This window comes from Octopus bimaculoides, chromosome 4 (genome assembly GCF_046866305.1).
Source record: "Octopus bimaculoides isolate indiv1 chromosome 4, ASM4686630v1, whole genome shotgun sequence".
In the NCBI taxonomy this organism is placed as follows: domain Eukaryota; kingdom Metazoa; phylum Mollusca; class Cephalopoda; order Octopoda; family Octopodidae; genus Octopus; species Octopus bimaculoides.
In genome coordinates this window covers 57016444-57030970 of record NC_142931.1, presented here as the reverse complement: position 1 = coordinate 57030970, position 14527 = coordinate 57016444, and the positions used below count along the sequence as shown (strand labels likewise).

At 36.4% G+C, this 14527-nt stretch overlaps 1 protein-coding gene across 2 annotated transcripts in view; it reads right to left on the bottom strand.

Annotated features, from left to right (window-relative positions):
- Positions 1 to 12656, bottom strand: part of LOC106874712 (activin receptor type-1) — an 80661-nt gene extending 68005 nt beyond the window's left edge. For both annotated transcript variants that reach the window (XM_052967082.2, XM_052967084.2), the window contains exon 1: positions 12519 to 12656. The gene's annotated coding sequence lies outside the window, so the exon portion shown is untranslated. The remainder of the gene's footprint in view (positions 1 to 12518) is intronic.
- Between the last annotated feature and the right edge of the window lie 1871 nt (positions 12657 to 14527).

Here is a 14527-nt window from a genome sequence, read left to right as displayed (position 1 = left end):
TTATCGGTGGAGAACTTATTTAAAAGTTCATATATATTTATAAACATAATTTAGGGATCAGCAAATATTTGCTTCGGTATGTGTGTGTATATATATATATATATATACAATATCAAAATAAGCAACAAGGATATCCAAAGTCAATGCAGTACAATCGTTTCGTGCGACTCCATTCATTTAAGCAATGTGAACATCACATCAAATGCAAAATGCAGAGCAATCCTCAGCTGCACAAAGATATTGAAATTTTTAAACTTAGAAACAATTCTAACCTGATTAATAACAGATTAGACCTTAGAGTATTGTGTATACACTGTTCCACTCGCACATTTAAATATTTTTAAAAATAGCAAACTTATATAGTGTGGTATTTTAACACCTACCATGTTTATCTAAGGCTATAATTAGTGCAAATTTAAATTGAAATTGAACTTTTATAGCATATTTTTGATCTCTCACCTTAATGTATAATCTTCCTGTGAAAACTAAAATCTTAACTTTATCCATGGATGGTATACGGTTTTACTTAAATTTTTTTCTTATCACATTTGCTATTGTTGTTAGTTTAGTGCGTATCTTACTTAACTTTAACGAATAGGATGTTTTGAAATTTCGTAATAGTTTTTAAACCTTTTAAAATTTTATTTGATGCCTGACCCTAAAGGATTCATGTTATTCCATTGCTGTTGTTGTATTATCATTTTATGGGTGAATTAAATAAATCTAATCTTTGTTCCATTATTATTTTGTAATAAGTTCCTGATAATTTAAGATAGTGCAATCTAATTAAATTACTACATAATTATCATGTTCTCTATTAATAGTTTAGTTTATATTCTATGTAAATTCCAATCGTTCATTTTATCAGTTTCTTAAACCTTGATGAGTCCATCATTATAAAACATGTAAATCCTATGCATCGATTCTTTACATTAGTTATGATGATCATCATCATCGTCTAATGTCCGCTTTCCATGCTAGAATGGGTTGGACGATTTGACTGAGGACTGGTGAAACCAGATGGCTACACCAGGTTCCAATCTGATTTGGCAGAGTTTCTACAGCTGGATGCCCTTCCTAACACCAACCACTTCGAGAGTGTAGTGGGTACTTTTACGTGCCACCGGCACGAAGGCCAGTCAGGCGGAACTGGCAACGGCCACGCTCAAAATGGTGTATTTTACATGCCACCCGCATGAGAGACAGTCCAGCGGCACTGGCAACGATCTTGCTCGAAAGTCCTTACACATGCCATGGGCACAAGTGCCAGGAAGGTGATGCTGGGCACAGGTGCCATCACGATTTCGCTTTCCCCAATAGGTCTTTCGTGTTCAATGAAGGAGACGACGTTGGCATGGGTGCCAGTCGTCGAATTTAGTTCGATTTCGATTTCACTTGCCTCAACAGGTCTTCGCAAGCGGAGTTTAGTGTCCAATGAAAGAAAGGTACGCATAAGTGGGCTGGCTACACCCCCGGTAGAGGCCTTGGATTTAGGTCTCACTTGGCTTGCCGGGTCTTCTCACGCACAACATATTTCCAAAGGTCTCGATCGGTGGTCATCGCCTCGGTGAGACCCAATGTTCGAAGGTCGTGCCTCACCACCTCATCCCAGCTCTTCCTGGGCCTACCTCTTCCACAGGTTCCCTCAACTGCTAAGGTGTGGCACCTTTTCACACAGCTATCCTCGTCCATTCTCGCCACATGACCATACCAGCACAATCGTCTCTCTTGCACACCACAACTGATGCTTCTTAGGTTCAACTTTTCTCTCAAGGTACTTACACTCTGTCTAGTATGCACACTGACATTACACATCCATCGGAGCATACTGGCTTCATTCCTTGCGAGCCTACGCATGTCTTCAGCAGTCATGGCCCATGTTTCACTGCCATGAAGCATGGCTGTTCGTACACATGCGTCATACAGTCTGCCTTTTACTCTGAGAGAGAGAGACCTTTTGTCACCAGCAGAGGTAAGAGCTCTCTGAACTCTGTTACATACAAAAACTAACTTCCTAGTTAACCTTCCTTTGATATTGCTGCACCTCTTATGTGTCCATAGCTTGCACTGGGTGCATCTTGTAGAGTTTCTACCTACGCCTTTTCTACAGATCGAGCAGGGCCATCTACCTGAAGGTGTTTGTGATTTTTCTACCTTCCTACTTATTAGGACTTCGGTTTTAGCTAGGTTGATTCTAAGGCCCTTCAATTCTAGTCCTTGCTTCCACACCTGAAACTTCTCCTCTAGTTCTGATAGTGACTCAGCAATTAGTGCAAGGTCATCAGCATAGAGGAGCTTCCAGTGGCATCCTGTCTTGAATTCCTCTATTATTGCCTGGAGGACTATGATAAATAGGAGGGGGTTGAGGACAGAACCTTGGTGGACCCCTACCTTTACCCGGAATTCTTCACTGTACTCATTGCCAACCCTCACTTTACTAACAGCGTCTCTGTACATGGCTCACACAGCTCTCACTAACCATTCTTCTATCCCTAGTTTCCACATTGACCACCAGATGAGGGATTGGGGGACCCTGTCAAAGGCTTTCTCCATGTCAAAGGCTTTCTCCATGTCAAAGAAAGCCAGGTACAGAGGTTTATCCTTGGTTAGGTATTTCTCCTGAAGCTGTCTTACCAGAAATATAGCATCAGTGGTACTTTTCCCAGGCACGAACGCAAACTGCATCTCATCTAAACTGACCCGCTCTCTAAGTAGTTGGGCTATGACCCTCTCCGTGACTTTCATTACCTGATCTAACAGCTCGATGCCTCTGTAATTATTTGTATCTAAAGTGTCACCTTTACCTTTGTAGCAGTTGACTATGGTGCTGCTACACCAGTCATTGGGTATGACTCCTTCGTGTATCACCTGGTTAGCAATACGGGTGACTAGGCTATAGCCGACACTGCCAGATATTTTGAGCATCTCTGCAGTGATTCCTGATGGGCCGGGGGCCTTCCCTGTCTTCATACTCTTAATTGCTTTATCTACCATGGTACTGTCAACTCGGATGATATTAGATATATAAGTTTAATTTTAAAATTTTAGTCCAAAATATATTAAAAAATTTTAATTTCACATCGTATCTATGGTTCCTTATATTGGTGTAAATAAGTCTAAATATACTTTAACATAGAATTTTAAATTACTACCACTTCATGGTTTTTGCATATTGCATTAATTGATTATTTACATTAACATACAATATTTCTTGTTATTTCATTATTAATTTATAATTAGCTTTTATTTATTCACATATCAATTAAGCAAATATTGGTATCTCAAGTATTTCAAACTTAGCATATGTAAAACAATACTGATACATTATTCTGATTAATGAAAACTATGAATAACCATTTACTGTTTCTGTACATATATATATATATATTAATACAAAGAATATGTATGCATGTATACACACATGTATGTACATACTTACATCTACATGTGTATATAGATGCATATCAGGGTACAGGACGTTAGAAAAATGAACTACAGACAACGGAACAAACACTGTGTCTTTGTGTTTGTTTACATCCCATGACTTAGCATGGAAAAACGAAAATGATACAATAAGTATCAGGCTTGAAAGAAATCAAGTACCGGGGTTGATTTGTTCAATTAGACCCTTCAAGATGATGCCCCAGCATGGTCACAATCAAATGACTGAAACAAGGCACCAGTCATTGTGTTACACTTTTAACAAATCTAACTAGAACAAAATCGAGATATTCTTTAAACGTGATGAAATATGTTCTAGTGTTATGCTTACAACCTTAACTGTGAAATGAAATTGAAGTTAAACTTCGGTTTGACTCTGGGACAAAATTGTTAAGATAATCTTATATACACAACATACAATTTCTATGAATCTTGTACACAGAAATGGAATTTTCTATACTTAGGTCAAAGTGGTAGTTAACTGAATTGACTTAGTATAACTTTGGTTACTTATTTTGTAAACTAGAGAAAGATGACCTCTGAGGGAAATAATGTTTTTGTTTCTAACTTAGAAAATTAGTTGAAACCATCCCCCTCCTCCAGATTATTTGACTGGTACTTTATTATACTGACCTAAAAGGATGAAAGACAAAACTGACTGACCTCAATAGGATTTGAACTCCGAATGTAAAGGGTTGGAGTAAAAGCAGTAAAGTAGTTTTTCTGATGCTGAAACAATTCTACAATAAAAATGATTTTAGGTGATGTTGAAAGAAATAATAATCATCATCATAGTTTCTATGTTCACAATTTTCCATGCTTATCATGGGTTGAAAGAGACTTATTTAGATAGTATTTTATGACTAGAGGTCCTCCTTGGAGTGCAGTGCATTAGGAGTTAGCACCAAGTCCACTGCTATTTGAAGCTGTCATGGAGATGCTGGCTCAAAGCATAAAGGTGGGTTTACCATGGGCATTGCAATATATTTAGACTGATGTGGTGCTGATAGGAGAGAATACGGATTGATTGAAGGAGAAAGGTGATATCAAATGGCATTAGCATGTGTTACCATAGCATGGGATGTGCAGATTGCACAAGGAGGCCACTTTGTATATGTGTGTATTTATATATTGCTGTAATTGAAGGTATGTTATGTTTAACCATTTAGTATTCAGATATTACTGTCAAATGTAATACTCATTTATTCACATTGTTTTAAATTAATCATACATTATCTTTTATCTTTGAGATTTTGATGAGATGATTGTTCACTTTTAGTATGTCATTGTAGGAGAGATATGAGAGGATGAATCTGGCCTGTTTGAACATAAAACAGGTTGAATATTTGGGCTAGATATGGCCAGTTTAAATGTTAAAGGGTTAAAGAAGTGGGCAGCCACGTTGGCTACTGCAAAGTCCACTTCTTAGTCTGGTATGGGTTGGGTAGGTTGTCAGTCTGAGTCGGTTCTTCCTCCTATGCAGGCAGACCAGGACAACATTTTTCTCATACATTTCACTTCAGCTTTGTTTCTGCAGCTGAATGCCTTTCCTCTAATAAACCACTTTACAGAGTTTATATATATATATATATATATATATATATATATATAATTTATATAAGGGCATTACTATATAATAATGCCTCACGCTTAGAGGGACTAAATAAGTCAAAACTACCAAAAAGCGTGCCTCTTTCATGGATATATAGGGATGAACAGAAGTCATCGTACTGTGTTGGGAACATCGGGGTATGTTGATTTTTGTTTATTCTTTATGTGTCTCGACCATACGTGCACTGATGAATAAAAGATGCAGCTTTCTACATAGTTTTTGCTGTGTTAATTATGAAACCAGTGGTTTGCCGTTAAGTTAAATGTTTTTAGGAGGTAAACTTTGAAAAATTGCATTCCCTCGCTTTCGGTAAATATGTGCTTATTTTTGGTAGTTTTGACTTATTTAGTCCCTCTAAGCGTGAGGGATTATTATATAGTAATGCTCTTATATAAATTATATATATTTACGGAAAAAAACGATGGCTTTTTTCCTTATGGGTTTTTTCACGCTGACTACTTGATAAATTCTTATAAAAATTTTATCCTATATTATATTATATATATATATAAATATATTTAAATATATATATAAATATATGATGATGATGATGATGATAAATATATTTAATGGATAAATTCTAACTTTGCCATTGTTCTCTTTATCCTTTTCTCTATTTATACATATATATATATATATATATATATATAAAGGGCATTATTACAGAAAAATAATAACGCCACACAGTGGACTTCTCAAAATAACATATGTATGTATGTATGTATGTATATATATATATATATATATATATATATATATATATATATATAAGGTTAATAAGGGTATTGGATTTAACCAAACCAAAAGGTACAGGTCATACCGAGTAAGTGCTGTATACTGACTAGTTTTGCCCCATTCGTTGTATAAACAGGATAGGGGATTATAAGTCGTGTATTAGCGTGTGTATGTATAAATAGAGAAAAGGATAAAGAAAACAATGGCAAAGTTAGAAATATATTTAATGGATAAATTCTAACTTTGCCATTGTTCTCTTTATCCTTTTCTCTATTTATACATATATATATATATAAAAAGGGCATTATTACAGAAAAATAATAACGCCACACAGTGGACTTCTCAAAATAACCACATTTAGTACCTAATGCGAGGAAAAACAACCAACAGAAGATGACCAACTTTCTTTTAAATAAACTGTGTATCGACCGAATGCCCTTTATATAAATATAAACGAATAATTATATTCTTGGGAATAGAAATTTCCCTTATGAATTTTTTTACACACTGGCTTCTTGATAAAATTCTTGTAAAAGAGTTTTATCCCTTTTTGAATTTATATTTTTATATATATATATATATATATATATATATATATATATATATGTATATATATATATATATATATATATATTGTTGTTGTTGGCACTCCGTCGCTTGATCCGATCAACGAAACAGCCTGCTCGTGAAATTAACGTGCAAGTGGCTGAGCATTCCAGACATGTGTACCCTTAACGTAGTTCTCGGGGATATTCAGCGTGACACAGTGTGACAAGGCTGACCCTTTGAATTACAGGCACAACAGAAACAGGAAGTAAGAGTGAGAGAAACTTGTGAAAGAGTACAGCAGGGTTCGCCACCATTCCCTGCCAGAGCCTTATGGAGCTTTAGGTGTTTTCGCTCAATAAACACTCACAACGCCCGGTCTGGGAATCAAAACCGTGATCCTGTGACCGCGAGTCCGCTACCCTAACCACTGGGCCATTGCGCCTCCACATATGTATGTATATATATATATATATATATATGTATATATATATATATATATATATATATATATATATATATATATATATATATAAGGTTAATAAGGGTATTGGATTTAACCAAACCCAAAGATACAGGTATACTGACTAGTTTTGCCCCATTCGTTGTATAAACAGGATAGGGGATTATAAGTCGTGTATTAGCGTGTGTATGTATAAATAGAGAAAAGGATAAAGAGAACAATGGCAAAGTTAGAAATATATTTAATGGATAAATTCTAACTTTGCCATTGTTCTCTTTATCCTTTTCTCTATTTATATATATATATATATATATATATATATATATATATGCAAATAGGTGTATATGTGTGAACTTGAGAGTAAGGGGTAGTCAAAGAACTGTTTTCAATAGTTGAAAAAGTTTGTGCAAAAAGTTGGCCATTGGGATAGGGCCCTAGCACATGTTCAAAAATAGCTCAATATTTCCACTCAATGATTTACCAAACTATTGGGCACCAAGAGGAATTGAAAGTCTTTATTTGAGTGGAGAGACAGAGAAGAAAAATCTGTACATTGTATATGTACATATGTCAAATGACTACATATATGTATGACAGTTTGTCAAGTTCATCGCTGAGATAAGGTAAGTGGGTGCTGCTACTCCTCCCATTATACATTAACCTCAACACATTTCATAAAATCACTACTCTGTCATATTTTCCCACTCAAACAAAAAGGCTCATAACTCATGAGTTACAAAGCAACTTCATAAGTATTGGTGCCATAAAAAAGTACTCAGTAGGATCTGCTAAGAGGTTGGCATCTAATGACTGAAGCAAGTAAAAGATACATACATACATACATATAAACACACACATATGAATGTGTGTGTGTATATATGCACACAGGGTATATAAGGGAGTAGTAGAATAGCAATGATATAGTTAGACACGAGCAGAGGCAGGATACTCATGTAGAGTATACAATGAATGGTGTAATGTACGAGGCTGAAGTGGTGACCAGCACTGGTAATCACAACAGCAGCATTGGAAAGAGCAGCAACAACACTACATCCACTGATAACAACATCGGTAGGGGCAGTGGCACTGGTGGACGCTACACCAGCAACATGTCAAGCAGCAGAGGCAGTATGACAGCGATACCAACAGCAACAGTACCAGCAATGCAGCTGGCAGTGGTAGCTACACCAGTGGTAACTACAAATCAGGATCACATCTGGCACCAGCAACAGCACCAACATTGGGCCCAGCAGTGATGGTTGCAGTGTTAGTGATAGCAACAACAGTAGCTGTAACATCACCAGTACAAGAGCACAGACATGGAAATGTCAGGTCCACAGACAGCTTGAGACCATTGGAAATATGCTGTGCTTGCAAAGAGCCAGCAAGGAGTATGCCACGGGAGTAACCAGCCCACTTATGCATACCTTTCCTTCATTGGACACTAAACTCTGCTTGCAAAGACCTGTTGAGGCAAGTGAAATCGAAATCAAATTCGATGACTGGCATCCACGCCAGTGGAGTGCTAAGAGTGTTATCGTTGCCAGAGCAGCTGACTGGCTTCTGTGCCGGTGGAACATAAAAAGCACCATCCGAGCATGATCGTTACCAGCGTCACCTTACTGGCACTTGTGCTAGTGGCACGTGAAAAATATTCGAGCAAGGTCGTTGCCAGTGCTGCTGGTTTGGCTCCTGTGCATGTGGCACATAAAAAACACCATTTGAGAGTGGCCGTTACCAGTACCGCCTGACTGGCCCTCGTGCTGGTGGCACGTAAAAGCACCCACCACACTCTTGGAGTGGTTGGCATTAGGAAGGGCAACCAGCTATAGAAACTCTGCCAGATCAGATTGGAGTCTGGTGTAGCCATCTGGTTCGCCAGTCCTCAGTCAAATCGTCCAACCTATGCCAGCATGGAAAGTAGAGGTTAAACGATGATGATGATTAATTCCCTTCCAAAGCACTGGTCAGCCCAGGGTTATAGTGGAAGACACTTGCCCAAGGTGCCTTGCAGTGGGGTTGAACTTGAAACCACATAGTTGTGAAGCAAACTTAACTACACAGCCAAATTTGCTCATTAACTTCCCTGCATTACATAGGAATTTATAGCTTATACAATATTGTGTATCATTGTATCTTTCGTGGGATGTCATTAGGGGTGTTCTACAATCTTTAATTCAGACTGTGTTGCAGTTCAATCTGAAATATTGCAAAAAGACTTGCTTTAAACAAAGTCTTCTTTTTGATGTATAAACAATTACACTGTGTTGTCTTTTAGTACATAATAGTTTCCTTTGCTTTCACTAGACTTAGGGGTGTATGGTTTCACTTCTCTACCATTTGCATTGATTTGTGTTCTTTTTGGATAAGAGTGAAATAAAAGGAACAAATAGAAGAGTTTTGTTCCTTTTGTGAAACTGAGTACAGAGAAATTCTTTAAAATGTGTCAATAGAATGGTATATTTTGAATATGAAGTGTGCATATCATACATAAACAGATAATGAGGATAAAACAAGTTTAAAAGTAGTCAGAATTCCTAGTATCACACCTTTTAGGGTGATATGAGGAACATATCTTAAAAGTGGAGTACATATCGGGTGTGGTCCAAAATAGTAATAAGTGGAGTACCTTTGATCTTAAGTTAGAGCTGACGTGAGGTTAAACAAGAAAAAAAAAAAAGGATCCAGATGGACTATAATGTAATCTGAACCTTTCCCCCCTTATTTCTTTAATTTTTTTTTTTTTTACGGAATCCCACGTTTTAGGCTATGGAGATTCCGATTCCGAAAATATTTTTTCAAAAATCTCAAATTCAAAATTTCACACATTTAAGTAAATATTTTAAAATATTTTGCGGAAATTTTTTTTTTTTAGAAATGCGTAAAAAAATACGGAGATTATGATTCTGAAAAAAAGTTGTTTGAAAAATTTCAATTCCCCCCACCCCAAGCAGGCTATAACATTCGACGTACAAACAGTTCATACATGCTGCTAGCAAAAAGTTTGACTTTTCAAAGGATTCTGCCTGAAGTGTTAGACTTTTCTTCATCACCGTTCAAAACATATTCCACTGTTTGAACTATTTGTATTACTTTATACCCACGTAGACCTCGGATTTTTGCTTGTCTAGCGATATAACGATTAAGTTACGCTTACACGAATATAACCGTAAACCTTGGATTTATAGGAATGTAGAAATACAAATGTATTGCCCCAGGCACGTTTTAACTGCAGGAAAATATTTCACACATTTAAGTAAATATTAGTTGTTTTGACAAAGCACAAACTCTTGAACGAAAATGGAAACTATTCATATAGTATAGCTATGCACTTTCCAAAGGAAAAGGCACTTTTGGCTTACGCAAAATTAAATGACTGCAACCTGAAATCGGAAGCAGTTTTGGAATTTGGCTTCCAGAGAGCTTCTCCACAAACGTATTCTTCTTCCGTCCAGCTCCCATTTAAAATTACAGATTGTCTTAATAGTTTTGATGAGGTTATGGATAATTATAAAGTTAATCTAGAATACAATTTGAAGCTAAAAACCTACTTTGATATTCATATCTGCGCACATTTAAGTATACTTACAAGAGAGGACCTATTTCCGCAAATAGAACAGAATGAAAACATAGACAGGTGTCTTTCTAAAGAGTCTAATGTTGATATTATGGTATGCATTAGGATAATGCATAAAATATTGCTGTATTTATTGCTACCCTGACCTTAATACAGGGTAGATACATATCCTGACGTGAAAAAATAGTAAACAACTGATATTTTCTTGACCATGATGTAAATTAATCGCTAGAAAGAAGCAGGAGGTCGAAATGTAAAATGAGGGCATAATTGAGAACAATCACTCCATGACCAAACGAGATAGACTGCATGGAGCCTGTGTGTGCGCGCGCGTAGATGGGTGTGTTTACCTATAATTTTAGTTAGCAATTCCAGTTAGTATATTTCCACAAATGTTGGTGAGTGAAAGTGTGCTAAGCAATTAAAAAAAATTGACAGTTTGCGTGAGTTTCCTCTGGTGGCTGATATAAAACATATCTTTCCACTCTAAGAAAACTATTGAGTTCTATATCAGATGTTTGCACAATGCATAATATGTAGTGTATATTTTACAATTTTTTTTACATTATGATGTATAAAGGGGAAAAATTAGCAACTGGGGTAAAATGAGTAATTTCTCATTTCTTGTCATTTTCTCCCTACCTGTTTGAAATCATTTCATACTGTTGCATCGCCTTTAGGAGTAAAAATAGGTCCGCATTGCTGTTCTTGTTGAAGTTGAGAGAGTTTGGAACATTGTCAGGGGACAGGGACTTTTTTTTTTCCAAGAAACTTTCTCTTTGACCCGATTGTAATTGCTGTTGTTAAAATATGTGGATAATGTTTGATGTTTACAATCAATATTCTTTTCTCTATTGAATACGAAGTCAATTTTTTTCCTACACTAATGTTTAATTTGATAATTTTCAAAAAAAGTCTAAAATGGGGTAAAATGAGTAATGACTAATTTCAGTAAGTTTTCTTCTCTTCAACTGCATGGTGCGTAAATAAATATACCGGGAAGAAAGCCACCCCAGCAGATCATGAAGAAGCCAAAGAGAATATTTATGTTGAGTTTTTTTACTTAGTTGTGGTCTGTTAATTTCTTATCGTGCCATTTTTCCGTGAAACTCTTTCAATTGACCTAAATATTTAAAATTGTTGTTGCTTTTCAGATGTCCAAGGGTGGATATTAATGTGTATGACTATTTTCAAATGTAATTCGGGAGAATTGAAAAGGCAAATTTATTTATCTTGTCTTAGTCATTTTACCTGAGCTGAAGTCATCTTTCATATGCTCTAACGGAGATAATTTTCTGAAATGGTGTTTTGAATAAGTTACAGTGGTTGTTAATGCATTTTGAGAGGATCATTTACTTAGCTGATATAATTTTTCTAAAGTAGTGAACATTTGTAATAAATATTTTTTTTCTAAAAGTCAAAAATGCAGTAAAAACTCCTCATTGTGCTCCCCACCGCATACTCTCCACGGACACACACGCACGTAAAAACGCGTACACACACACATTCGTGTGCGTGTGTGAAGCAAACATCAGTGATGTTTTGCCCGACACAGAAACTGGTGGAGCAACGTTAAGATATTACAAATTTTTCACCTGATGGTAACTAAAACTACAGTAATGTTGAAACCCTTAAACCCTTTCTGTATTTTCAGTAGGTATCTCATCTAAATGTACCAAACGTCTTGGTCCATAGCTCGTAAGCTCCGTCAGTAGGAGTAGCGAGGACTGAATTAGCCTTTACCTACAGAGGGTTTCCATCTGTGGTATCTTGTCAAACATTCTAGTACGTTATATATATATATATATATATATATATATATATATATATATATATATATATATATATATAAAGAGAGAGAAAGGGGGGTATGCACACAAACATGTATATGACGGTAAAGAAAGACAAACTAATATAAATAATATTCACGTATTTATCTCAGTCTATTGACTCGATCTCGTCACATTACGTGTGCTTAAAGCCAGACGGATAAAAGCAAATTTTCGATCCAATAGGATTTCAACAAGGTAGGAATCTGATACAGTATAGCATTGCAGTCCGGTCAACATCACGTCTCCGACATTTGCAAATAATACGAAGAAAATAAAGAGATATTGATGATTAATAAAGTACTATTTTCTTACCATCAACTAGTTTTCGATTTCTTCTGTTATATGAATCCCACAATGAACTGAAGACTAAACATTAATGAGTAAAGAGTCAAGGAATGTCTCCATAATCCTGATTAAGATCATTATTTTTGTTCTCTTTATTTCTTTTATGCGCTGAAGAGTTTTACTCAGGAGAAGATAATTCTCAAATATTTATGTTTTTGTTTACATTATCATTCTTCCGGCTGTGGTTGGTGCGCTTCGTATCACATGTGGACGTGTGGAGGCGCAATGGCCCAGTGGTTAGGGCAGCGGACTTGCGGTGATAGGATCGCGGTTTCGATTCCCAGACCGGGCGTTGTGCGTGTTTATTGAGCGAAAACACCTAAAGCTCCACGAGGCTCCGGAAGGGGATGGTAGTGAACTCTGCTGTACTCTTTCACCACAACTTTCTCTCACTCTTACTTCCTGTTTCTGTTGTGCCTGTAATACAAAGGGCCAGTCTTGTCATACTGTGTCACGCTGAATATCCCCGAGAACTACGTTAAGGGTACACGTGTCTGTGGAGTGCTCAGCCACTTGCACGTTAATTTCACGAGCAGGCTGTTCCGTTAATCGGATCAACTGGAGCACTGGACGTCGTAAGTGACGGAGTGCCAACAACAACAAACATGTGGACGTGGTTTATACAAAACAACATATACACACGAGACAACTTCGGAACTACTACGTTGTTCGAATTGTTAGAAATAGCAGCTAAATATTTCTCAACACGGACTATTATCAATATACCGAAAAATGAAGTCCTAGAGAAAAAAAAAAGTTGAGTTAAGGTTAGTATGCCTATGATCATAGGTCTGTTTGATAAGGGTTGATTTAAGAATTAACAATAAAATACGCACGTACTCATATAGTGCTTCTATTTATCCATCCATACTTAAAGGCAATTCCGATAATGCTTCATTAGTTTGCTGTTGTTTCTGCTATAAGATGCAGCGAACTCATAGTTGTGTGCTTGAGTAATACCTTATAGCTTCATCAGAGCCTCGAATCAATCAGAAGTGCAGTTTTTCTGCATAAATGTTATTCGGCGGACGTCTGGAATAGGTTACCTACATAAATTGGAATTTCTCCATTTTGACTGGGATTTTTCAGACTTTTTTTTTTCACAGTGTCCTTGGAAATAATCTGGAGCATCTTTTTAACAAAAATAAATAAATTTCGAAAAATGGTCTCCTTTACCCATCCCCCAACCCCCCCATCTCTCCAAACTGATTTTGGGCGATTTAGTGGGCATTATACATGATTATTTGGTGGGGCACTACGCACTTAAAAAACCATAGGAGAAACCTTTTTGGTAGGAAAAGAAAAAAGTAAATATTTTCTGACGAAAAGGTGTGATTAAAGGGAGATTTGGTTATTGTTTCTAGCATTCCCATGATCACCTTCTTTGTTTCTTTCTCACTCTGACAAGTATTGATGTTTTTCAATATTTTCTCCCCATTTATAGCAATGTTTTTCAAAATTTATGATTTATTATCAACTCTAAACCTTACTGGTCATGAGATATGCTAGAAACAATAGCCAGATCTTCCTTAAATCACACACCTTTTTGTCTGAAAATATTTACTTTCTTGTTTTGCTGATAATGCATCTCCTATAGTTTTTAAATTCATAGTGTCCGAAGAAATCATTGTGTGTAGTTCCCACAAAATCAACCAAAATTTGTCCAGAGAGAGAAAGATGGGGATGGGGTGTAAAGAAAATTTGAAAAGTTTTTTTTAAAAAAAAGATGCTTCAGATCATTTCCAAGGGCATCATGAAAAAAATAATCTGAAAAATCCCCGTCAAAATTGAGAAATTCTAACTTAAGAGGGCGACCTATTCCAGACATCTGCCTATAATTCTTTGGGGCTAATGCAGTTTCACACCTCTCCTTGAAAAATGCCACCACCACTCCCCCTCCCATTGGATGGATTCGGATGTAACTTTCAGAAATGTTTGGCCTCATGACTGGCACAAACTGATTAGCTTTTGGGATT